The sequence below is a fragment of the Lonchura striata genome, chromosome 4 (genome assembly GCF_046129695.1).
Source record: "Lonchura striata isolate bLonStr1 chromosome 4, bLonStr1.mat, whole genome shotgun sequence".
Taxonomy (NCBI): domain Eukaryota; kingdom Metazoa; phylum Chordata; class Aves; order Passeriformes; family Estrildidae; genus Lonchura; species Lonchura striata.
The window spans coordinates 19,308,233-19,336,009 of record NC_134606.1 but is presented as its reverse complement, the minus strand read 5'-3'; the positions used below and the strand labels follow the sequence as shown (position 1 = coordinate 19,336,009).

Sequence of the window (27,777 nt, the reverse complement as noted above, 5' to 3'; positions counted from 1 at the left end):
AAAGCTCTTAGGAAATATTAGTGACCATCTTTTTAATACAGAAAGACTCCTTTTCACTGATGCCTCCTAGTCCATATAATTTTTCTGTAAAAAAATTACTCACATTTTATATAAATATATCTGTATCTGTAGGACAAGGGTCACAAAACAAGCAACTTCCAATGGTTCATATGATAATTATTATTTAAATTAATATAGAAAATTATTGTTAGTTAAACCTCTCTAGTGTCATCTAGCTGCAAAGTAGAGATTATTTTAACAGTAACTGAAGTAAATATGGTTTTGGCCAGGTCTTCAATATATTTTATATTTGCATTATTTGCTATTAATTTATCTTGCTTGAATATAGTTCTTCATCCACTACAGGAATTTCCTCTTTTCTCCTGCAAGGTAGTTTCTGGTCTACTGTGCTTTTGTGATTTTTTTTTCCTAATATTTATAATTTGGTGGCTCATACAAAGAGATAACTTGAGCACATCTGTAGTCAGAGGAGCATCTGAATGGAAAATTTTATTTCTTGTTTTCATTTTTTTCCAGTTAATTTATGCTTGAAGGAATTTTCCCTATTGACTTTGAAATGAAGGTGCCTTCTTTCAAGGTGGTGTCAAAGATTAAATGGTTTCATTTTTCCATTAGCAAATACATTGTAATACAGTTTTGAAATTATTGTTCATCAGTTGACACAGTCTAAGTAAAGCCCATTTAAACATAATTTGGTCTATATGAGCTAGTATTCTTTTAGAGTTCTCATACCATTCATGCTTTTGCTTTTAATGATAATAGAATTTAAAACATGATTTCAGGTTTTTCTCTTTTTCTGATTAGCACTTACAGCTAAGAGTTCAGTACTTACTGCTAAAATATAGTAAAAGTGAATTTCCTGCCCTGTTCCTTTCTTTAGGCAACTGCTAGTCACAAGTTGCAACAGCACAGTTTTTGGTAGCTAAGCTACTGGACATGACTTAAATTTGACAGCCTTGTTATCATAAGAGGACATTTACAATTATTAATATTGTTAATGTTATTGGAATAAAAGTAATCATGTCCACTGCTATTATGTCACTGGTGCCAGATAAATTAAAAAAAAATAGCTGAAGGTGTAGAAAACCATGGCTATGGACTCTGGTTCTAAGCAATTCCTTAAGTGTTACTCTTACCTGGAGCACAGTTGTGGTCTAGGCTCAAAGCTGTTGCAAGTGTGACAAAAGAAGGAACTCCTTCTTTCATCATTAATGCAATTGAGCTGTTCCACTGACTTCCTCCTCATTTATCCCACCAGTTGTCTTTTTCTGAAACCAAAAATTAACATCTCTTCTGAACCACAGAGTCACATAAAGGGTCATTTTAAAAATTGCAGGAGATACACAAATCTTAAATGTGACTAAACAGCAGAAGTATAGAACACCTTGTACAGTTTTAGATACTTAAATTCTTATTGATCTTCTACATATTCATAAGAAATAGCCCATGGATTTTCTAGATTAGTTAACAACAATTTGAAAACTACAGAACTGTATGAACCTTTAAAGTACCCTCCATGTCTATTGTTTTATAACTCTATTTTTAATGTTCCCCTAAGTTAGCTTTACTGGAGAATATTATAGCAAAAAAAAAACGTGACTGCCTGCAAATCAAAACTGGTTTTGTATTATATGATGGTTTTAATATAATAATGTCTAAGAATAAGCTGTAGATTACTCCCCATGACTTGAAATAATATGCCATGAAATCCAGGCTTAGACATAAAACCTACATAGTATATGATACTGGAAATCAGCATCAAAATAATAAACATATATTGAAAGCCTTCAGGGTGAAGTAGTAAGGTAGGTAGTAACATTACCTTGCAGGAAGAATACCAAAGAATCACTGATTGACACCTAGAGATATTTTATTTAACAGACTTTAGAGATCAAGAATATCTGCAATGTGAGAATTGTGTTAGCTGGACTGGAAATTTACAGATGTTTGAAAACACAACTGAAAACAAACAGAAGTGTCAGTATAATGTGGAGTGCCAGAAGCTGCCATACACATCATTTATAGTCAGTATGAGGCACAGTATCAGTATTGCCACATGAAGTTGCCCAGCTGCCTTATGAAATGGCTTCCCAAAAAATCACATCATAAGAAGAAACAGGGTGCTGAGTGGCTGTATTGTGTGCCACTCATTTTTCTTGGGTTTTATCTTTCTATCCGTTTTATTATTATGATCTTTTTTTTTTTTTTTTCTACTGTTCAACTGTTCTTATCTCAACCCATGAGTTTCACTTTTGGGGTTTTTGTTGTTGTTGTTGTTGTTTTGCCTGATTCTCCATCCTGGCTCACCAGGGTAGGGAATAAACAAGTAAGGCAGCTGCATGGTACTAAGTTGCCAGTTGTGGTTAAGCCACAACAGTACTTCAGTTTCCAAGTAGCAGGAAAGATGTCTCCAAGTAATGTCAATATCACATCTGTTCCTATATATTCTTATAGCAATCCATAAAAGTAATACACTCTATATTATTCAAGTGGTTGCTATTCTGCAATATAGCAGAAATCCATGAAATATTTATATTATTAATACATATTACACAAATCCTAGCTACACAGTCAGTTATATAGTTTCTTCAATGGAGGAAACTCTTATGTGGGACTAACACTTTCTTTTGCACTTCTAATTCATAGACTAGCAAAAAAAAATTATGCTACAAAAATGTTAAAAAATTCAGTAATTACTATTTGTAGAAAAAAAATCTCTGATTTCTTAGGACTTCTCAGTACAAAAAATTGTTTGAACAACTTTATTGCCAAATTGTTTATGTGTGAAGATCTAATTTCTAGCATCAAACTATTTGAAATCCTAGTCACCATATCTATGTGTTATATATATTATATAAATACATATATCATATATATATATGATATATGCATATCACATATATGTTTACCTACACATACATACATATAAACATACCAGACAAAACTATGTGTATAAATATGTTATTCCTGTGTACCTCATGTGCACATTTTTATACCTAAATTTGTAATTCTTTTTAATTTGTCAGTTTAATAAGAAACAATAAGGTAATTAAATTATTTCTATGTGAAATTTCTAACTTACTTCTCTATGTCATGCAATGTATAGACATTGATTCCTCTATGTCTGTGGCACCCAGAAGATTTCCATTCACTACAAAATATCTATCCTTATGATTTTTTCGTATAAATCCAGGCCAAGCACAAATTGGAAGCTATCAAGTTGTAAGATAGTTATACTGGCATGGTGGCAACTTGGAGAATTCTTACTCGCTTCAGTAGTTTAAGAAGCATCATTTATACTGTAGAGAGTAATATATATGTCCCATCTCTAAGAAATGGTCACAGTGAGGAAGGTGCCTTAAATTTCATAGGTTAGGATATTTGAGGAGTAATGAAGAAGAGGGAATGGCAGGAAGATGGAAATTTGCCACTGGTTAACCAAAATGCAACAAAATTTTTATTTTCTTGGGACTCGTCCCTTATCATTTCAGCTCTGTGCTCTGCTATTCTTCATACTGTGCTCTGCTTTCAAGGCCTCTGGTATCATACGAGGCATATATTTTTCTTGGCTGCATCAATATTTTACAGTCATAAATATCCAATTTTATATAGAATAACCACTTTATCTTTACAAAACTATGGTTGGACCATAAAAAGAGAGATAAAAGAAAAATAAATTAGCTGTGGGCCTTGTAAATTAGATAAATTGATTTCACAGAGAAATCAAGTAAAACAAAATTACAGGCAGGTTAAGAGAAGTTCAAACAGGGCAAGTTCAACAAATCTCAACCTTAAAATATCTGAAATATCAGTAAAAAGTTTATAGTCCATTTCCAGGAATGACAATATGGCTCTGGATTCTGCAACACAGAACTTTGTTCTACTCTCTGCTTGTTTATTGCTGTTTCTACCCATTTGCCAAGTCTGTTTTATCTGATCCTTTTTCTCATGAATGATACATTGAGTAGGGGTAGCAATTTGCAGAAAGAATGTCATAGTGTATAAATATTTGTTTTTATCAACAAAGCTTATGGGTATAACAATGTCAATCCAACATTCATTATGTTTGGTAGCACGCTTCTAAAGCTATGTGCCATATGTTCTTTTCCATGAGACAGGGAAATTCCACTAATCCAATGCAAATCAGAGTAGGGTATAATCATAGCAGCCTGCAAAAGGAAGCAAGTGACACCAGGTTGGAAGTGATTGCCATGAATATGTTGTATCTGTACCAGTATTCATCCCATGATAATAGCTTCTGGTGGTTTGTCTAAAGAAGAAAATGTGAATAAGCTGGAGAAGGAAAAAAGGCATAAAATAACACTTAGGAGGCCAAAATCTGTTAGCTAGTTTTACTGATGGTATTGGAAATACAGGGTAGGATAGAAAGTCAGAAATTTTTCAAAGGTTAAGTAAACAATACAGGAATTCTTTTGTTTATTTCCTCACAACTCATTTCTTGAATAATTTCCTGCTACGGGGTCCTTCAGCTATAGATCTACTACAGTGAGATTCCAAGAGGATTCTACACAGCAGTTCTTACACTGGACTCAAATTATACAAAATTTCAATTTGACTTTGAAGTACAGAAATTTGCATGTGCTTTCATTGAAATTTTCTTGAAACCAATAAAATACATTTTACCTGTAATTAATCTCACTCTATTAGAAGTTTTAAGTGCTAACTTCATAAACTAGATGCTTAGAGGGTATTCCTAATATACAATTTTAGTATGTGTACTTTAGTTTCATTTTTTTCTTATTTTGTTTTTGTGGCCATTGAGGTCATTCCTCTCTATCATGTTTTCCATTTCCATTTTGCAGTCAGACCTTATCTCACTTTTGTCTTATCTAGACTCTACAAAGGAAATTCTTCCTTTCATTCTTATAAATCCAAGGTTCTTTCCATACCTCCTACACTACTGTAGGCTATTGTTTTTTATTACTGTATTTGTAATATCTTAAATTAAATGACATTCTATAAAAAGTATTATTTACACTTAAAATAATAAAATAATATCTTCCTGCTATCTTATATAAGATTGCCTTTCTTCAAGATATTTCATATTGTGAAGAATATGTGTAGTTTCACAGGAAAACCTGCTCAGTTAATATGGTTTAAATCAAATTTACAGATCCATCTGTTCCTAGGTGCTGAAAGACAAGTTGGGGAAGTAGGCCAGCATGGCTGAACAGAGATTTAACTGGAACTCAAGTTAAAAAAAAAGGAGAGTGACTTATGAAAAAAAGGAGAGTGACCTATGAAAAAAAAGGCAGGATAACTCAGGAGGGCTCACAAAGATATTGTGAGGTCATGCAGGGAAAAACTCACAAGGGTAAAAGCCCAACCAGAATTTAACCTCGATACTGCTAAAAAAGATTAAAAAAATATTATTCTAATTAGATTCAAAACAAAATGGGGGGTTCAGGATAATCTCCTTCTTTATGGAATGGGGAAGGAAATTTTGTGACAGATAAGGAAAAGGCTGAGGTACTCAGTGCCTTCTTTGCCTCAGCCTTTAATACCAAGGCTGGTTACCAAGGTAACCAGCGCTATGAGCTGGAAGACAAGGACATGGAGCAGGGTGGAGCCCCTATTATCTTGGAGGGAGTACTGGGTGACCTGCCACACCACTTGGACACAAGTCCACAGGGCCAGACGGGATGCAGCAAGGGTGCTGAAGAGCTGGTGCACATGCTCAGAGTCACTTTGAATAGCCAAAAGGAGAATGAAGGGAACTCCAGGCCTATCAGCATCATCCTCAGTGTTAGGGGAGATCATGGAGCAGAACCCCTGGAATGCTGTCACATAATACACATAGGTAAACCAGGGCATCAGGCTCAGCCAGCATGGGTTTATGAAAGACAGGTTCTCTTGATCAACCTGGTCTGCTGCTATGACAGTGACCCACTTAGCAGACAAGGGAAAGGCTGTGGGTATTGTTTACCTCGATTTTGGTAATGCCTTAGACACTGTTTCCCATAGCATTCTCCTGGAGAAACTGGCTGCTCATGGCTTGGATGGGTGCAGCAGCTAAAAAATTATCTGGGTATCCTGGCCCAGCAAGTGGTGGTGAATGGAGTTAAATCCAGTTGGTGGCCAGTTGCTAGTGGTGCTCCTCATGGACCAGTATTGGGCCCAGTCATGTCTAATATCTTAATCAATAATATGGATGAGGGAATTGAACATACCCTCAGATGGTAGATGACACCAAATCGGCTGGAATTGTTGATCTGCTGGAGGAAGGTTCTACAGAGGGATCTGGACAGGCTGGATCAGTGAGTTTCAATACAGCAAAGTGCCAGTCCTGCACTTTGGTCACAAACCCCCCAGGCATCTCTTCAGGCAGAATGACTGGAAAGCTGATCAGTGGGAAAGGACCTGGGGGTGCTGGCTGTCAGATGGCCAAAGCCAAGCAAGAGGCCATGATGACCCAGAGAGACTCTGACAGCACCAAAACATGCTCCTAATGCTCCTCTGGTTTTCATCCTCTTTACTGACACTATTAAACATTTTTCTGGTTCTGTTTGGCTTCTTTTTGAATTTTCTTAGCTGATTCCTTCATTATTTATGAAGCCCTCTGACAACCCCTTGTTAGTGTATCCGTATGTCATAGTAGTTTTTTAGCATATTCATTTTTGGCAAACATTATAAGAACAGAATGCTTTGGCTGTAGTATACAAATGCAATCTGCAGATTTGCATTCCCATTGTATCATCTATTGTTTTCCGGGCCACTTTAGCAAGGAGGGAGGATGTACCAGCTGCATTAACAGTATGAGGTGCTGTTCCATACATGGCTCATGGTCATTTTCAGGCCTGTTTTTCTCCAGTTCATACTCTTACTTTTATTTGAAATATTGCTTATTTGTCTTGAAATATTGCTCTTTTTAGTACTGTTATTAGTTTTTTGTTTCAATTTTAAACTAGACTTTTAGTTTGTCAAAGTCATTGGGCATTTTGATCCTGCCCTGCTTCTTGCCTTGGTGTGTGAATTGACACAGCTAGCTTAGGGTCATCCACAAGTTTTATACAGAGGCTCCAAAGTACCCTCTCTGAAATGCCCAATGCAATCAGAAAATTTTGAAAAATAAATAAATTTTCAACAAACTTTATATCATTTTCCTATCTGCTTTACTTCTAGCTCTTATTTCCATAGTTTCAGGCAATTAACAGATAATTTTTTAGCTAGTTTACATATGTGCATCTGTGCAGTTTTTCACAGAACCCTTTTATTTAATACATTAATTTTCTTCAATGCCATTTTTGCAAACAATGTATAAAAAACTTTTTACTGAAATAATTGACTGATTATAAAGTGCATATTTTGTTTGGCCTCTAAATGTACCAGTGCATGAATTAGAACAGCCTTTTTCACTAGCAGATCTCATTACTTCTCTAATATTTTTTCCATTAATCAGCATGTGCAATTGATGCTGATATGAAAGTAGAGATTGAGTCTCATTAAAGACATTGCTAAGAAATATTGGAAGAGTTTAATTATTTTCATATATTATTTTCATTATAGTCATGTTCCCTGAATAATAAAATCTTTCCAGATCATATTTCTCTTAAAAATTTCAAGCTCTGAAAAATGAACCTGCTGCAATTTTTAGCCCTAAATAGTACTTGAGGAATATTTCAGTGTGTTCCTGCCTGGATCAGATATATTTTTTTTGTTATAAAATGGAATTAATTTTTATTGTTTGCCTACATGTATGTGGAAAGCTACAAAATATTTTAGTAAATATAAAAGGGTTATTGATTCTATAAAATTAGCATCAGTATTGTGTTATCATTCAAATTATCATTTGTTATTCTGATCTTCAAATTCCATAATAAGATTGGAGCTGAACAATAAATTGAAGCTTTTACTAATCATCTTTTACCTACGTTATGAACTAGATATAAATCTTCATTTTTTTTAATAAGACTTTTCAAACATCCATAAATAAAAAATAATAACATTATAATGTATTTCACTTGTAGCTGAATGCAGTACAAGAAAAAATAGATTAAGACAGAGCCAATCACCTAAGACTAGAAAAATAGATAGTCCAAAATTGGGATAGCAATTTTCTGAATCAAACTAAATACTGATTTATATAGTCACACCTCCATATCTCTAACTTGAATTTCATTTGTTTCAGTGGGATATGAATACAATTAATATTCATATAATAACATAAATAATACCATACATAAGGCTAGTTTTGTAAAAAATGCTGTGCATAATTTAATATTTAAGTTTATCTATATTTGCAATCACATTGTGTTAACATCTATTTTTATATACTTTATAATTGTTAATCTGTATAGCTTTAATTCTTAAATATCAGGTATATTATTGAGAAGAATAGCACAAAAGAAGAAACATAAACCAAGTTTTCATCAGAAGTCATATAAGAACAAAAGGTAAATGATAAGTTATTTTATCCCATGAATTATTCTAGATGAGTAGTAAAAATTTGTAATGAAATTTCCCATTCAAAGCATTTATTACCTGAGATTTTGAGAAACTAGATGATGTAAAAACACTTATCTTTTTTAGTTTATCTCAATTTCTTATTTATTCTGATATTTTAAAGCTCATTGTTAACTATTTCATCTCCAAGAAATTTCAACCTGTAAAATGATTGCACTTTGAGTTGTGATTTGCACTGAATCTATAAAAAATATTATATTCAATTCAAGTTTAATTAGTTGAACTAAAATTGTGTAAGGGCAGAAAGAGTCAGAAACATTGCCACTGAATGAATGTGAGAGTCATCCACTAAGATACTTCACTTGTATAAAGGAGTTTTACACAAGTAAACTCTTGTGTAAGAGTTTCAGTATATAAACTGAGGAAGTTGCTGCTAAAGTGGGTCAGTATTGGTTTGAGGATGGGTTTGGCACTGGTCAGCAGCTGGGGAGCAACTATACTGTGCATCACTTGCCATTCTTGTGTTTTGTCTTTCTCTTCTTCTTCTTATCATTTAATTTGTTTCAATCATTAAACTCTGCTTATCTCAACCCACAATATACTTCTTAATCTCCTCCCACACCCACCAGTGTGCTAGGTAAGTGAGCAAGAAACTGTGTGGTAGTGTGTTTTTTAGTTATATTTGTTTAAGTCATTATTCAAATTGTTTGTAATGTCTCATTATTGTGTACCCTTTGTTCCTTTCAAAGTAGTTCAGTCCTAAGCCGTACCTTCTCCTTTCCCTATCAATCAACCCTTTATCCAGTTCTTTCTATATCAATCCCTGTAAATCTGCCCCTGATACCCATCCATCAATGTAAACCCTACCCTTTTATCTAGAATCTTCCCTGTCATTTATAAAATCCTTATTCTCCCATTTGTTGTGCATGTATGCAAAGCCAGGATCCTCATAAGACAGGAAAACTGGACAGGACAAACGCAGGTCAAACCAATATAGTTAACCAAACGTTCTCCCTCTATTAGTGAGAAGATGGCAGTTTTTATACACTTCTATATAGTTTACAGTTTACAAAGGCATGCTCATTGGCAAGCTAACATTGTTTGTCTTTGTCTTAAAGTGGACTAAACTGCACACTATAAACCTATACTACTTCACACCCAGACAGCCCAGCACTTCACATCACACCTTAATACAATTTCTGACTGTGCCACAAACTCTTAATTTCTAACTGCGTCAGAGGCTTGGAGGCTGCACAAGGCCCAGATCTGAGACCTAGACTGGAGTAGCTCAAATCTTATTCCAAACATAAATCATGCCCTCTCTCTCTCAGAAATGCTGCAACATGTATGCTCTTGATTTGGAAAAGGATTTATCACCTTTTCTTACTCAACATATTTAAATTTTGGATTGTAATTGCTTAAAATTTTCTCCTGGTATTTTTTGCATGAGAAAAATTAGGTTGTTGGAAAGTAGTTGTTTTAAAGAATAACACACATTGTTTCAGGGAGTGACATGAGGAGGTGCAGAAAAGGCATACGTTTGGGAATGCAATTTAGGCCATGTGACAAAAACAACTATCTTGTTTTGTAAATGAACCTAAACCATTTAAAAGTACGTACTTCAAATTATAATTTAATATTGGAACTGTGTTAAGAACATCAGATTGCCATAAAGATCATTGTTTCGAAAGTGCCTCCTACTGTATTGTAAATGAGAACTAAAAAATTTTATTCTGCTTTCAAAAATGATGAGTTTTATCTGAACTTGGTGAACTGAGACTTGTGTGTGTCACTGGCCTTGGTGAGAATATGACTGGAAATGCTGTTTGAAAGGGAAGAGGAAATAAGTCCTCACTGACAGAGAAAGTGTTGAAATTTATCAGAGCTTTGACTAAGAGGGTGAACTTTGGAAGACTTTTATTAAGTATGTTATTTTCACTAGTTACAGATAATGTTGTCCTCATCAAACTTATTGTAAATAGATAATTTTCTTCTTTCAGAGGAAGCTGGAAAAGCTCTTAAAATTTTCTGCCTTTCCCTTAAATTGGTTTTGCATATGCTTAAAAGATACCATATGAAGCAGAAATCAAGAGGCTGAAGAAATACCAGGGAACAGCAATATTTTTTTTTTGTTTCAATGAGAAATGTCATTAATATTTCCTGCATTTTTTTCATGTTGAAATACGTACTAAATCATTAATTGCACATTCTTGTTTCTTTATGGCAAATTACCCAATGGTGTAACAGACTGCAAATAGCACTATGTATTTGCAACACATACCAAATGTTACTAAACTGAGAATTAGATTGAGAATAATAAACTAAGATATAGATCATTGCAAAGAGGAACTGTGAGAACTCAACTTCTGATTTTCCATTTACCCTATAAAATAATGTTTAAAAATTAGCTGACTATATCTGAAACAAAATTTCTAACATGTAAGAGGGTGGGGGAAAGAATAAATATAATTATTAACTCTGCATTTTGAAAATTAGCCCTAAGTTTGGTATTGAGCAGGTTTTGGGGTAACCTCCCAGTCATGTTGGGTATTGTTGCAATAGCCTTCAAATTATAACAAGTGATTGCCAGTCAGACATTTTCAATGGTTAGTGGCCATTTGATTTGGTTTCTTTTGTTTAATCTCAGGTAGAAATTGAGGAATTAACATGTGAACATATTAGCCTTTTTTTTTTTTTTTTGTGAACAGAAGAATATCTATGTTGCACTAATAATCCTCATATGAATAAATGTAATGAAAACAACAAGGGATTTTGCAAATAGGTTTCATATTACACATTTTGGACCACAATGAATGTTAACTAATTTTATATTTCACTGTGTTACTTTGGTGGGACTTGAGGGACCTATGGTTGATTTTAAATTGTTCCTTGTGCTATAGACACTGTTCTGTCAAGTGAGTATAATTTTTTTTCTAGAATTTTGGCAACACTTAGTAAATGTTAGGCATCTGGAGAGGAAGTAGAAAAAAATTAGTGCAGGAATAATCAGGAATAATTGGGTAAATTTGGCATACCATTGCAGAATAATTTCTCAGAAAGAGCATCCTGAGAAAACTTCTCTTGTCAGGGTACTTATTATCCTACTTCCACTCATACACATGAAAACTCAGCTCCTTGGCATCCTGAAAACTTTGAAGTACTGTTTAAGTTTTTTGTTTTTTCACCTCTCTTCATTTATTCCTTTCCAACTGCTCTGAAGTATAGGATGTGGCTTGCAGTGCTCTTGTTACAATTTATGCTAAATTCCAAAATTTAAATATCTGTTCATAGGTACTCAATGAGGTATCTTTCTCCTATTTATCTGTCTGTCGACCACATTGCATATGTGATTGAATATTTCCCTTTTATGCACACAAATTAATAAATGCTCATTTATTAAGGTTGATAATTCAGAGGTTTCATATTGGATGTATAGATTTAAGAGATTAAGTTATTGTAGTCTGCATACACTCATGGGAGAAGAGAATGTAGAGGTCTTTAGGTTCACCTTTAGTCTCTCTCCTATTTCCTTACTATTGTGCTTGTACTTTTTGAGGAATGGAAGTGAGAGTGTGTCTATCACTGCTCAACAGCCATGCTGCCACTCTATTTTAACAGTCCTTCAGTCCACCCCATTCTGGTTTTGCCCTGCAGTACACAGGGAAGACTACTCTCTTCCAAATCACATTTGAGCTGCATTAGATCTTGAAGACATTTTTCTTAGTACAGGTGTACCCCAAAATGTTTTAATCTTAAAAGCTTTCCCTTTTAAACAATTAAAACTGCATAGATTGGCAGTTTGCTTGAAAGAACTCCCAGACTGAGTGCATAGAATAACCCAGAAAGTAAATATTTGAGCAAAATAGAAATAAGTTCAAGGCTGATATCCACTGTCAGCAAATGGTATTAGAAAGGAAAATGTTTCAGTTGAAATTTGGATCACTTAGTGTTGTCTATGTCAAAACCAATTATTTGAACTTCATTCTGTAGTAGATAGCTGGCACGAATGGTTTTGTAACATAATGTACTAATGTGCTAAGCAGAAAGTACACTTTTAAGGCAGATAGTGCAGCCAGTATAATTGCAGTTACCTAATTGATGCCCTGGCGTACATATGCTTTCTATCCAAAATTTATATGATGATAGTCTTAGGCACCACCATTACAGGCACCACCATACAACAATTCATTGTGTGGTATCATAATCAAAAAGAGAGAACTGAAAATAAAAAACACCTGTTTTATCAAAGTAGTGTTATGAAGAACGGATGTAGAAGGTTCTCTTCATTAGAGATCTTTGCCACTACAATGAATTTGTAAAGGGTATGTAAGAGTGTTTTCTTAATCTGTCATCACATTTTTAGATTAAATGGTAACAAGTAAAATAACTTACCCTGCAAACAATCAAACAAAGCTAAAATTATAAATTTTCTGTCAGCAATAGGTAGACGACTAGCATCTTCAGATGTTTTGAAGATCCTCTTATTCTGAACTTTATTAAAAGTCTATTGTACAAAACAATCCTTCATAGACATATAAGACCAGCAAGAAATATAGAAGTGAACCGAAAAATATTTTATAATTATGTAGAATGGCAAAAATATACTCATCATTTATTGCGATAAATTTTTCCTATATTTCCACCAGCTTGCTATTCTTCTCCCTAGATTTTCTTTAATTTTAGTGTTAATGAGTACAAAATAACTATTCTTAAAACCATGAAATTTAAATGTCTAGTAATTCAAATATGGACTTAAATAAGAAGTAATTTTAGAGCCTCTCTTGGGACAAAATTTTAGTTACTATTAGCAATCACTCAGAAAAAAGAAACATAGACATTTAATATCATACATCTTTCATGCTGAACTCAAATAAAAGCACTGTTTAGTACATTGATTTAAGCATCTAACTGAATTATAGCTCAGAGTATAAGAGACAACAGAAGACAAGAAGTGTGACAGATGTTACAGAAAAAAAAGATTTTAACAGATATGATGTGCTGGTTTCAGCTGTGGTAGAGGTAATTTCCCTCACAGTGGCTGGTATGTGGTTGTGTTTTGGATTTGAGCTGAATACAGGGTTGATAATTTTTGTATGGAGAAGGTTTTGTTCTTGCTGAGCAGGACTTACACAGAGCCAAGGCCTTTTCTGCTGTTTGCACTGCTGCACTGGCAAGGAAGCTGGGGGTACATGGGATGTTGGGAGGAGACAAAACCATGGGATTCACAAATAGAGGAAGTAAAAGGATAGACACTAGGTCAAATCTGATTTTGTGGTAAGACAGGAGCTAGCAATTTTTCAGTAAATGTTTCTGCAGGAATGTAGCATGGATAAAATTGCAGGCAAATAAAAAGAGACATCAATAGTGATGCCTCAGGTTTTAGATTTTTCAGATTCTGTTCTGCTTTAGTGTGCAAGTCTAGGTTTCATGTTAAGGGATAGTAAGGAATAGGTAGACAAAACAATTCCTTCTCTATCTGGGGACCCAAGGACAGCTGATCCAGATCTCAGGCCCAAGAGCATAAACAATGTGGACTGAAGACAGAAAAACAAGGATGGGTCTTTATGGTCTAAAGCTGTAATTGGACAATTAGCTCCAATACGCCAGCAGACCAAAACTTATAAACATGTGAGACCCCGCAACCAGTTGTCCCTTTTGTGGCCATTTTGGGTTGTGATGTCCAAGGTGGATCTATTGAGGCCTCTTAATAAATACCTACTTTATTCTTTAACTCTCTCTAGTCTGTTCTAGGTCAGCCTTCGCAAGGCATCAATAGCACTTCACAGTAAAGAAGCTAGACATTGTATCAGCACAGATCTTCCATGGTGGGTAACATCGCTATAAGCAAAGCATTAAAATGTATTATACATTTAGGAATGTTACATGCTAGGAACAGGTTTTATTGTTATTAAACAAAAATACAGAACTGGATTTGGGACAGAGATATACAGCAATCTGATAGACCTTCCTTTGAAGAAAGGGTTTGGCCATTTCTATTCTTAAGGTTTCTTGAATTAGATACTCAGCAAAGTGTGACTAGAGATGGCCAGTCTCAAACATAATGTTCATAACCTATATCAGCATCACAAAAAATTACAGAGAGTAGATGATACAACTGGAGTTGTTTTCTACCAGTTTGACCTCTTGGTGAAAAAACTACCAAGACAGAAAACCCATCAAGTGTGAGAAGCCACAGTGGAACAGCATTGTGAGGCACAGGAAAATCAAGTATTTCTGTTCCATAATTGGCAGCAGAAAACAGGATGTTTTTGAAGCTTCCATGTTCTTCATATGTGGGTAACTATAGGTCTGTGGCACACTACAAGAAGAGATTTAGAGAAATTAGCAGGTGTAGTGGTGTATATAAGAGCAGTTAAAGAGATAATGGGAACAAGAATGAACTGGAGGAATTTTTTTTTAAATATAAAATGAAAATAAAGCTACTCTGCACAAAACTTGTTTTAGAGAATATCATAGGGTTGGAAGGGAACTTAAGGATCATCTTATTCTTACCTCCCTGTCACTTTTCACTAGACCAAGTTTTTCAGCTATGTGGAAGTTTAGTTCATCACTTGGTTTTGATATAAAAATAGATGATACAGAACATCTTAGAGACTTGTTTGTAATGTACCATAACATTTTATTTATGCGCACTTGAACACAGAGGTGTAATAGAGCCATTTGAAATAGTCTTGTGACTATTATTATACTAGAATTGCAGTAGCTCTCCTAGTCAATATACCTTAGGACAAAAATATTGCTCATGATGCATTACTCCGTATTTAAAAATGTATTAGAGTAGAAAGGAGCAAGAAGTCTATACCTGAGTCCTAAATAGTTAATCTTTGATTAAAAATGTTTACTAGGACTGTTTTTTATAAATACACATTAGGGGAGTTTGTGCTAGAAAGGGTTGTGGTCTCCATGCTGCCTGCTGCTGATCTATAGTAATACAGGCAATAAAAACTTAGCACATCATTAGGAAATGCATATGAGGAGAAACTCTTGAAGAGATCATATAATCTCTTGTGATCTTTCCCTTACAGTTTCAAGGTACAGGTGACTATCAGCAACAAAATAAATCATAGGAATATTTTGAAATAATTTAATCTGAAGTCTTATTTATAGAAATAAATCAGATCAGCAAAATCACATGATTTTTGTCTTTCTGAATTACCTGGAATTTTTTAAAATTCAGGCTATGGTGTTATAATCTGTAGCAATTCTAAGTAAACAGTATAATGAAAGAATATAGATATGGTCTTTGCTTTAAGCCTGGTGAATATATGTACTTAAAAGATATTGCCTTGATATGTCTTGAAAAAATTATTTTTAAATTTCTTAAACTTTCTATTCTTTATTTTCCACTAATTTTAGGCTCTTTTTTTGTCTTTAAATTCTACATAATTAATATCTTAACTCTGATATTATTTTTCCATTGATATTTTGGATAACTTTTTGTAGGTATAAATGGATTAAAACTTAAATCCTGGACTGGAAAACCCAAGCTCAGTAGGAAATATTTCTTATGTAAATAAAAAAAACTCCTCCAAACAACTTAAACAGGGCTGTCTTGAATTTCTTTAAAAGTGAATTAAAGTTTCAGCTATATTTACTCAGAAAATGTGGCAAAAGTGGCTGCAGTTATAAATGCAGTTACTTCAATCAGACAAAGGGGTTGAGTGCACTCTCATCAAGTTTGCGGACGACTCCAAGCTGAGGGTGCAGTTGACACACCTGAAGGAGGGGCTGCCACCCAGAGGAATCTGGACAAGCTCAAGAATCGAGCCCGTGCGAATCCCATGCACTTTAACAAGACCAAGTACAAGGTGCTGCGTCTGAGTCAGGACATCCTCTGGCATCAACACAGGTTGAAGGATGAACAGATAAAGAGCAGCCCTGTGGAGAAGGACTTGGGGTCAGAGGTGGGTGAGAGGCTGGACATGACCCAGCCATGGGCACTGACAGCCCAGAGAGCCAAACGTGTCCTGGGCTGTGTCAGATCACCATCGGCAGCAGGGCCAGGGTGGGAATTCTGCCTCTCTGCTCCGCTCTCCTGAGACCTCAGTGGAGTAACTGCATCCAGCTCTGGGATCATCAGCACAGGAAAGAGATGGACACATTGGAGTAAGTCCAGAGGAGTACCACAAAGCTGACCAGAGGGATAGAGCACCTCTAAAGACAGGCTGAGAAAGTTGGGGTTGTTCAGCCTGAAGAAGATTCTGGTGAGATCTTATAGCAGTCTTTCAGTAGCAAAAAGGGGGGTTTAAGATAGCTGGGGAGGGCTTCTGACTCAGGCAAGTAGTAGTAGGATAAGGAACAGTGGCTTTAAACTGAAAGAGAGTAGGTTTAGATTTACATGTTTTCTGTGAGGGTGGTGAAGTAGTGGAACAGGTTGTCCAGAGAAATTGTGGATTCCCTAATCCTGAAGGATTCCCTATTCCTGTTCTCCCACTGTAACTCACACTGAGTGGAAAACTTTTCCTTTTGTTTTGCTAACCATAAAACCTATATCAACCATGAAATGAAAACTTGTAGTTGGTGGGCATGTACAATGACTAATTCACAATCTGTTTTAATGGCATATAAACTGTGGATTCATGACACAAGAATTTTAGCAGTTATATATCTGAATGCAAAACAAGATAGTTTATTTTTATTTTATTTAGATAATGTTAATTCTCTTTTGTGTTTAAAAGGCTCAAAAGAAAATTTCTCCTTTTTATATAATGCAGAGAGAAAAGAGAATACAATGCTCTTGTTTGATATTATTATGGATGAATCTGATGAATCTGTATAACTACAGGTTTAAATCTGTCAGTCCTACACTATTGAGACAAAAGTCTGTTTGTAATGAAATGCTGTTAAAAGCTAAATGAATGTGCAATGGTCTTTTAGCTCTAATTGTATTGTGCCGACATTCGGTATAATTATATGCAGTTGAGTATAATTTTCATGCCACTCTAAGAAACTCTGGAGTAAATTGAGGTAGCTATCTGTTTTCAGATGAGTTTGATCACTTTATTTTACCCCAGTCTCAGAATTTAGTTAGAGAGGTCTGAAACCCTGTATTTATCATAATCTGCTTCATTTGTTCAGTCCCCATGCGGCAATTCCAATTAGAATTTTATCAAAGTCGTCCTTACAGCAATAATGATAATCCTTTAGCATCTATCTGGATTAGGCCTCTGTTTTATTCTACTAATGAATACTCTAGAGGGGTCTGGGCAATTTTACAGAACAAATTAACCTTAGAGCATAGCCATTTAAAGTGTTCATTATACTGGACACCTGCAAAGTGTACTGGGCTTAAATGCAATTTAATAGACCCTTCTAGGCCTGTTTTAAAGTATCCTGAAGACAGTATGAATAAGATGATATTTAAATTATGATGGTTAGAATGGTGTTTTTTCTAGCATTTTCAATAAATATCAGATGTCCTGTATATGAAACATCACTTTTGAAATACATCAAATAGCATCATGCAATTGCAGCTTTTGAAACCTAAAATGAAAAGTTTCAAAACACTGAAATCTGAATTGCATGTCTCTTCAATTCCACCTTTGTGGTGCTCAAAAATGAATGTCCTACATGTGATACATTTTGTTTCTGATTCAAATACTCCTATTACTGCAAAAATTCATGAACTGTAATTCTTAAATAGGCTATAATGGAAAGGGATTGAGGAAGAGAGGTCAAAAGAGCAGACAAATGGAAAAGGTAATTGGTATTCTCTGTTTTCAACTGTTCATATCCCCAAGCCTACCCCTTTTATTCTTTTTTAATTTAAAGTCAAAGTCTCTTCGTTATCTCATTACACTACAATTATAACATACTCCAGTGCCAAGGACCCAGAATAACTCATCTGCATTGTTCATCAATCTAGACATTGCCACTAGAAATAAATGCAAGCTCAATCTGAACACATCAGATACTGCTTGCATGACTATTGTTATCGTACTCATTCAATAGGCAAATAATTTGGTCTTTACTAATGGTTATGAGAGTTAAATAAATAGACTTTATATTTTAATACATTAATCCAATTTCTAAAAGTATGAACATATTTTCCATACATAGCCAAATTTTTCTAATTCCACACTGCAAATCATGCTAGCAACACTACAGGAAAACTTGCTGCATTCTTGGATAGAATGAAATAGAAAATGCAAACAAAACCTAAAAGCATTCAGCTTTCCATATTTGCTTATTTTTAATTTTTTTTTTAATTTATCTTGGAGCAGAAAATCTTAAGCAAAAAACAGAAGTATAGACTTAGTGTGTGTAAAATCAAGACAATAAATGTTTTCCTCATTGAAATACCAAATAACCTACTGTGGTAGAAGACAATGACAAAACTGAAAGCACAGATTAGGCTATATTTTCCCTATTCAGAAGGCACTGGTGGAAAAACAGCAGAGTTCCAGGATCAAGAATGTCTGAAAAAACCTGCTGTCATCTCAAAAAGGTTTTTTTTTTTTCGTTCAAGAAATCTTCAGACTTTATTTTATATAAACAATGTAAATTTTCTCAATTTTATCTTTTGACTTTTTTTTAAATAAGCTGCTTATTTGTAAGCATATTTCAGCTATTAATTGATATCTACTAATCTGTTTCTACTATTTACAGGGTTTTTTTCCAATGTCTTCTAAAAGATTGTTTGCATTCTCTGCTGCTGCTGAGGACTTTCATTCACCCACAGTGATACAACAGCCACTATTCTGCAAAGTACTCTACTGAAATCTGTTGCTAATAAAATGCGAGCTGCAGACAAGATTAGAGTTATCTGTAAATATTTTGGTTTTTGACTAATGTGATATACTTGTAAAGTCCTAATATAAACACAGCTGAGTTAGCTCAGGTACTGTAACATATAAATTAGACAAAAATGATGTGACAGCTGTGTAGGTAAAACACAAAGGGGGATTTAGAGTGGGTATAGAGGAAAAAAGAGCCACCTAACCCAGTGACATAACTTGAAATTTATTTACTAAGCAGCATGGATTTAGCAGGTGAATAGTAATGCCTAATATACAGCTTCTAGTATAAGATTTCTATGCTGTGGCACTCACAAGCTGAACAGGATTGTGTCTCCCCAGCCCAGTTTAGAGCACTAGCACAGACCATGTAAACAGTTCTTACTGATCAATGTGTTTGAGTCCTGGAGAACATTCTGGCCCATATCTGTTGCCCATGCCCATGCACAGAGCCCTTTTCCCAATACTCACAAAGGTTAATGTCTTAACAGTATATTTCTTTTAAATTAGATAGACTAAGTCACGGATGATATTGCTAGTTTTATAACCCTTTGGCTTTCTCTATATTTAAAACCAATTAGTGGTTGTTTTCAAAGTTATTATCACCTTCTGGTTTCCTATTCCAGATGTGCTAAAATATGTTATATCCTTTCTTCATGTGCTAAAAGATGTTACATCCTTGCTTCAATGCTATGTCAATTCATACCAGAGTACTTTAGAGTTAGAAATCAGCAGAGGATATGAGGATATCTTGGCCTCATTTTATTATATTAAAGTTCTGGAAGTTTCTAGTTCATAACAGTCCATAACAAAGATATAATCAAAACTGAAAAGCAGCCACCTTTACAACACAGTTGATCTATATATTTTCTGCAATAGAGGTAGTCTCATGCACATACAGAGAGGACTGTGTGAAGTTAACACAGCTATGAGTTCTTTCTAGGAAAATTACAAAGACTTTATCCTATTCGAGCATGCAGGTTGCTGTGACAGGGCCTCATTATCATGCCACAACAAGAGAAAGGTAGAAAATTTAAGGTAAGATTAGACATAATATTTGAATTTTTCCAGGCTAGGGTTGTACTCTTGTTTACTCTTTTTCATTTTTATTTAATTAAAACTATCATCACTTCCATGTTATTTTGACCAAACCATCTTTCCTATTTTTTTTTTCAATCAGAAACTATTTTAAAAACCCTAAAAACTCAAAAACTACACTGCTTTCACAGCTACAGATAATACCTTATGTATTAAATTCTATGAAAATATTGTATAAATCTGACTGACAGCATTCTAAAGGTGTCAAATATCCATGTTCTGACTTTCTGAGGAGTAGACAATTAGAGGGAAGCCAGGTGTCATATCTTCATTTGTTCTGATCTTAGTACACCCTAGAAATATATTCAGCCTACTCAAGTAACTAATATAATGGCTACAACAGCAGTAAAAATTCAGGCTTATCTCAGTTTTCTCACACATTTTGTTTTCTTTCTCCTTGCACCATTTGTTGCTTCTTTTTTTTTCTGCAAGTTTCATCAGGACATGTATTGTTATCCTTATGAATTTTTCCTGAAAGTGAACATATTCCACCACCCACGTGATAGCTTCTTAGTGATACTTTTATGGAATACAATGGCTTTAACCGATATTAGAACTTGTCCAATTCCCCCTCTTTCTCTAGGTGGCAAATAGGTTCTATGCTTTCCTTCTCATTTCAAACAACTTACTCATTGTCTCTGGGCTGTGCCTTGGCCATAAATCTTTGTTCCCCAGTGCAGCATAGAGAAAATAAAATTAAAAAAAAAAATCCACATTTTGGAAGGACTGATATGCTGTGGTCTGTTTTCAGCAAAAGTGTAGCTTTCAGCTGGGGGACACTGAGTGTAGAATTCATTGTGTAAATGTAGACTGCATGAAATGCTCTAGGGTATCTAAAATGAGGTGAGTAGGTATGACAAAAGACCTACAGGATAACCATACCTTAGTAAGGTAACTGGTGAAGGACTAATGGATCTGAAACCCCTGAAGTTGCAATAGTGGCCCATGTTTAGGCAGCTGACTGTCACACTCAGATTATTTGAAAAGCCAATGCTTGACAGCTGTCCTGAGCTGATTTGTAAATAATCACATAACTTCATAGCATTCCAACCAGACTTTTATTTCGTTTTTATTTTTCTTTACTTAAGGAAATAATATAAAGTATAAAACCACAGAAAATGTACCTTTGTTATGAGTATGCTGGAACAGTCTTTAAATTTCCTCACTTACACACTCAGTGTTCTTAGATGTTCTGGCAGGTACACCACTAAGATCCTCTGTCACTGCATTTCATGAGAGACTTATTAAATAATCCCATCTGCCTGAAGCAATAACTACCACAGGAATGAAGCGATTATCTATTGTTACCTCATTTACAGTTTTTCTAAATGTAATGAATTTAAACACACTTTACTTGGTGTAAAATATCACCATAACATTAAGAAGCTGTCATTTAAATATGTTCATACAATATCTACAATTCAAACTAATATGTTTTGTGATATAAAAACTGGTCATTTAATGCAGCATGGAAAAGCAATTTGAATTAAAATGAGAAAAAAATCAAAACTATTTTAAAATTACTTGAAAGTAGAGAGTGTAGGTAACAAATGAGAACATACTGGCTGCTGGTCTAAAAGCTGTTTTACACTGTGCATATAAAAGGGCCTAAAGCATAGACAAACCCACCATTAAAATAATATAGGAAAAACAGGCAATTAGGTTGGAGCTTGAAGCCTACAAGCTGAGAAGTCTAGGTTCTCAGAAATTTCACAAGACAATTGTAATTGGAGTAATCTAACTTGCAACTGCATGAGAGTTGAGTTTATTCAGTCATTGGATTGCAAGCTCATTCCAGAGACCAGTTTGAAAATCCAAATCCAAGATTTTTAAAGTTTTTCTTGCCTTGTGGTACAGAAAAATAAGTAATTTTCCTAGAGTAAAGAGTGCTTGGTTCTGATCACATAATTTCTTGGTTTACAGGTGAGATGGGGCCAGCTCTACCTATATTCTCCTACTTGCTTCTGTACTGTAGTAGATAGGGACAGGCGAACGGAAGATTTCGGGATGTGACGGAAAGAAAGACCCCTTCCCCCTCTCACCCTGCAACATGTTATCCATTTACCCCAAAGAATGTAACCACACCTAACCCAGTAGTTTTCCACTCCTGACTAACCCTAGAGACCCTACCAACCCCCCCTGACGTAGCACAGTCCCCCAAGACTATTTAAACCCATGAGATAAGATAATAAAGGCTTTCGACCGTCCACCACACTGGTGCCTGCGTGTGTCGTTGGCCCGAGTGGCCCAGGGGAGACTGGGCTGCCGTGCTGTTCCTTGAAACCAGGTCGCCTTGCCTTCCCCTGAAGGCAACATAACTGGTGCCGAAACCCGGGAATAATTCGCTCGGGCAGCGGGTGTCGCCTGGACAAGAGCAGCGGCCAGACCGGTGAGACCGTGTTCTCGGCGAGGGAGACGTCCCAGGACCCGCAGTCGTCATGGACGCCACTGCCAGGGTCGTAAGTGAGGTTCATAAGCAATGGGGAATTGAGTGTAAGCTCAAAGACTTTTATCTTGCTATAGCAAGGCTGCTTGAGCGTGGGGCAATTGAACGCCCTGTGGATGTTTTGCATCCGGAGATATGGGAAAAATGCACAGCCGCGCTGGCCGAGGACACGAAATCCTCAGGCAGCGGCAAATGCCTTAAGGCGTGGGGAAAAGTAGAGAAAGCCCTGCGCAGAGCAATAGAAGAGCAAGAGACATGGAGCGCAGCGCGTACGTGTTTATTGGTTACACCCAAGCTAGGGGTAGGAGCGGCAATGCAAACTACCCCTGAGGGCGATCCGCCCGGGAGCGGGGATTCGGGGGGGCCCGGCACATCGCCCCCCTCCCCGGGCCGGGGCCCGGGACCCCCCGCGGAAACCTCCCAAAAATCCGCGGCTTCCCCACCCACCCCGCCACCGCCGGTCGGTGACCCGCTACCGGAGGTGCAGCAGCGCGCAGAGCTCTGTCGGCGGGGACTGGCGGGGGAAGCCAGAGGCGCGGGAGCCGCGGCTCGGGAGGGGATGCTGCCCACGCCGCCTCCATACGCCTTTGAAAATGGCGCTGGCAGCCAAGGGGAGGGGCGGGGCGCGGGCAGTCTCGGCGCGAAGAGCCCAGAGGCGCGGAGTTTCGCTAATGCGCGTGTGCGGGAGAAAGAGGAGGAGAGCGGCAGAGGGCTCGGAGCCGATCGGCAGCCGCGCCTGACGCTGCCACCATATAAGGGAGAAACCCACCCCTGCAGGAGGCAGGGCGAGCCCGGGGAGCGGCAGCGGCGCCACCCCCGGGGGGAGGAGCGGGGTCGGAGCCGCACAAAACGGCACCGAGCCCCGGAAGTGCGCTGGCACTCGACTTCCGACTCGGAGTCCAGCAGCAGCTCCGGCAGCTCGGAAGAGCTGACGGGAGCCGGCTGGGACTCTGAGACAAAGAGAATAGAACCAATGCAATTTAAAACAAAACCAAGTAAAGCTTTAAGCCGCACCGAAAAGCAGCCACAATACAAACCAGCCCAGTTTACCGACTGGGGAGAAATAAAAATAGCCTGCGCTGAGCTGTCCCCAGCTGGCATGGCAGCCCGCCGCGGCGCCTCCACCCCAAACACGCCAGAGAGGAGCCTGTTGGAGCTGCGGGAGGAAGGGGCATCTGGCCAAGGAATGCAGGTCCCGGCCCCAGGGAAACGGGAGAGGGAGGGGGCGTGCGGGCTGCACCCAGCCTCCTCCCGCTGCAAATGCAAGGCAGCCCATCTATGCCAACCCCCAGTGGGACGGGGCGCCCTTATACCCCATACCCCCACAGGAGACAGCCAGCTTCGTACCCTCACCAGCAAATTTCGCAACACAGCCTGCGGTACCTTCGTACCCACTACTGCCGCAAGCAGCGCCTGTGCCGCAGGGTCAGCAGGGGACGCCCCAGAACGGGACCCCTGGGTGGCCCTGGCCATGAAAATAGGGAAGGAGCCACCGAAGGTGTGGGGGACGTGCCGCCTTTATGGCAGTCAGGACCCCCATGTCATAGGGCTTCAGTTTTGAGCAGACACAAGAGCAGACTGCTCGATTTTTCCCCAAGCACTGTGGCCCCGACACTGGCAATGCAAAGAAGTCCCCCAGTGAACGGAGTAGGAGGGCCGTCCCGAGCTTGGAAAAGCACCCAATTAGTAGCCATAACGCTTCATACAAAAAAGGGACCAGAACAAACAGTAGCAATCCACCCCTACATTTTGCAAAACTCTCCACCCCTGATAGGAAGGGACATCCTTGCTATGTTAGGAGTCAGGATTACAAATTTATAATAAGGGCCACTGCCGTACACCCACTGCTGCCAATCAAACTAACTTAGAAATCACCAGACCCCGTATGGGTCGAGCAGTGGCCCCTGTCAAAGCCTCGAATAGCAGCCTTGCTAGAACTGGTCGACCTCGAGCTGCAAAAGGGTCACATAGAACCCTCCACCAGCCCGTGGAACACCCCTGTGTTTATATACTAGAAGCTACCTTTCTAACCCTAAACGAAACCAAACCAAACCTGACTAACTCCTGTTGGCTTTGTTATGATGTTAAACCCCCTTTCTACGAAAGCATTGCTTTAAACACCCCCTTCAGTTACTCCACAGCCAGTGCCCCCCACCAGTGCAGATGGGACACTCCCCGCAGAGGAATCACCCTGAGTCAAATCACAGGACAAGGCAAATGTTTTGGTAATGCAACTTTAGCAAAGCAGAAAAGCAACTTCTGCACTAAAGTTGTCAAGCCCAACAGAAAGATCGGTAAGTGGGTGGTCCCATCCGCATCTGGGATGTGGGTTTGCCAGCGATCCAGAGTGAGTCCTTGTGTGTTCCTTGCCAAATTTAATGACTCTATTAACTTCTGTGTCCAAGTTCTGATTGTTCCTAGGGTCCTATACCACTCAGATGAAGAAGTGTACCACCTTTTCGAAGAACCTGACAGACTCCACAAAAGAGAAATAATCACAGGTATAACTATCGCAATGCTGCTCGGCCTGGGAGCAGCTGGTACAGCCACAGGTGTCTCAGCCATCACAACCCAACAGCACGGACTCTCTCAGCTGCAAATGACCATCGATGAAGACCTGCAGAGGATCGAGAAATCCATCTCCTATCTAGGGAAATCAGTCTCTTCGCTTTCAGAAGTAGTTTTACAGAATAGGCGAGGACTGGACCTCTTGTTCATGCAACAAGGAGGACTGTGTGCAGCTTTGAAAGAGGAATGCTGCTTTTATGCAGATCATACAGGAGTCGTTAAAGACTCCATGGCAGAACTCCGAGATAGACTGGCTCAGAGAAAGAGAGACAAGAAAACCCAGCAGAGCTGGTTCGAATCCTGGTTCAATCAATCACCTTGGCTCACCACTTTAATTTCTGCCCTAGTAGGTCCACTGGCAATACTGCTTTTAGCTGTTACCATAAGACCATGCCTGCTGAACAAGCTAGTCTCATTTGTTCAGGCCCGTCTAGAACGGGCAAACATTCTGTTTGTAGGCCAGCAACAAATGCTATAAACCAAAAACTGCTAACACAGTCAGCTGCAAAAGCCTTCGAAACTCACCTTGCGAAATTTACTCAAGTTTACCAAAAACCCTTTTTTCCTTACCAAGTTACAAGTTTGTACCTCACTCCAGTGCCTATATCTACGACTACCTCATGTTACTTATGAAAAGGAGGGGGGAGATGTAGTAGATAGGGACAGGCGAACGGAAGATTTCGGGATGTGACGGAAAGAAAGACCCCTTCCCCCTCTCACCCTGCAACATGTTATCCATTACCCCAAAGAATGTAACCACACCTAACCCAGTAGTTTTCCACTCCTGACTAACCCTAGAGACCCTACCAACCGCCCCTGACGTAGCAGAGTCCCCAAAGACTATTTAAACCCATGAGATAAGATAATAAAGGCTTTCGACCGTCCACCACACTGGTGCCTGCGTGTGTCGTTGGCCCGAGTGGCCCAGGGGAGACTGGGCTGCCGTGCTGTTCCTTGAAACCAGGTCGCCTTGCCTTCCCCTGAAGGCAACACTGTACACATATTTTTTGATCCTTCTAGGAGGAACAGTGAAAGTACATGTCCATATCCCTAGGCTGTGGAGTGCAGAAGTGTATTCACACTGCAGAAATGCACATGAAGTGTAGCACTAATGCAGGTTTCACAGTGTCCATTTGAGACAAGGGATGCATATCAGACCTCTGTAGGACAAGAGTGACATGGGGCAGAAAATTGGTCATTCTTTTGCACTACTTCCACTCTTGTTCTGTTTGAATGAATAATTTCAAGTTTTGAAAACAATGTTCAGTATTGTTAATCAATATCCGTGAATTAACATATAATACTAAATATATTTAAATAAAATTAAAATTACAACTAATACATTTAATACTAAAAAGCTACTTAGTTAACCATGAACTCTATTCAACAGCAACTAAAGTTGGGATAAACCATTGTGATCAACTCCAGTAAATTAAATATGTGCACAGAATACTTAATAAGCACAAATGCAAAATGAATGCAAGAGGCTTTTTCTGCACATAACTGAACACTACAGATGAACTCAGGATTAAAAGCTATAGGTGCCAGTAAATTGTTTAGTTCACACATCAAAATACACCAAAAAATTTACTAAACACTCCTGGGACAATACTCGAAAACACTGTAGAAGAAATACTGGAAACTAAACACCACTACCAAAATCACTATTTTTTATTCCAGGGCTTGCTTCTGACCTGCCCTGATCTGGCATACTTATCAAACTAATACTAGCAATGAACACACCTTAAAAACCAAAAAACCCACTAAGTATAATGAGTTCAGAAGCTAATATAAAAAAAACAAGGAAGAGGGGAATGGTATTAGTGATCTGGCTCAGTATTTCACAGGATGTATTTCAGATCCTGACATAACTTACAATAGTATAGGCTACTTAGGTCACAAATCAACTAAATAAGGTGATTTGTTATCTGTGTAGCCTATTCTACTGTTCATTCTGAAGACAAATCTTTGGGTGACTCATAAAGTCCAAGAGATTTGACATATGTCTGTCTGTCTCTATTTTAGTGGGAAATTTTCATCTCTATCTTAATTTGGGCTGAGACATTCTGGCTATTTGTTGTAATGCTGATTGAAGGGCTCCACAGGAATAGTCCACAGCAGGGTAAAAAAGAAAATGTTCAGAACAAATTAGACAAGACTATATTGCTTTTCTGTACCCACCTATGAAACTTTTACTTAGTAGTCTCTCCAATATTATTCCAGGAGATTTATAATTGCATTTCAGCCAACGCTCCAAGCAGTGCCTGAAAACATTCATTTACATTTTCTTACCACTAGCTTTGGGTTTTGGTTTTAGTTAATTCTTCCTTATCAGCTGATGCACTCTTGAAGTCAAAATAACATTTCTGACCAAAACAAAAACATCTACAAAGCTATTTAATACACAAGAGAACTTTGTCAATCCTAGAGAGAATGATGAACCTTGTATTTGAGAAAAGCTTA

General features: G+C 37.6%; 1 long non-coding RNA gene across 1 annotated transcript in view; it reads left to right on the top strand.

Moving 5' to 3' along the window:
* Positions 1-19,092, top strand: part of LOC144246117 (uncharacterized) — a 61,947-nt gene extending 42,855 nt beyond the window's left edge. Inside the window, exon 3 of the long non-coding RNA XR_013339800.1 lies at positions 19,075-19,092. This is a non-coding gene — a long non-coding RNA (uncharacterized LOC144246117). The remainder of the gene's footprint in view (positions 1-19,074) is intronic.
* The last annotated feature ends 8,685 nt before the right edge of the window (positions 19,093-27,777 follow it).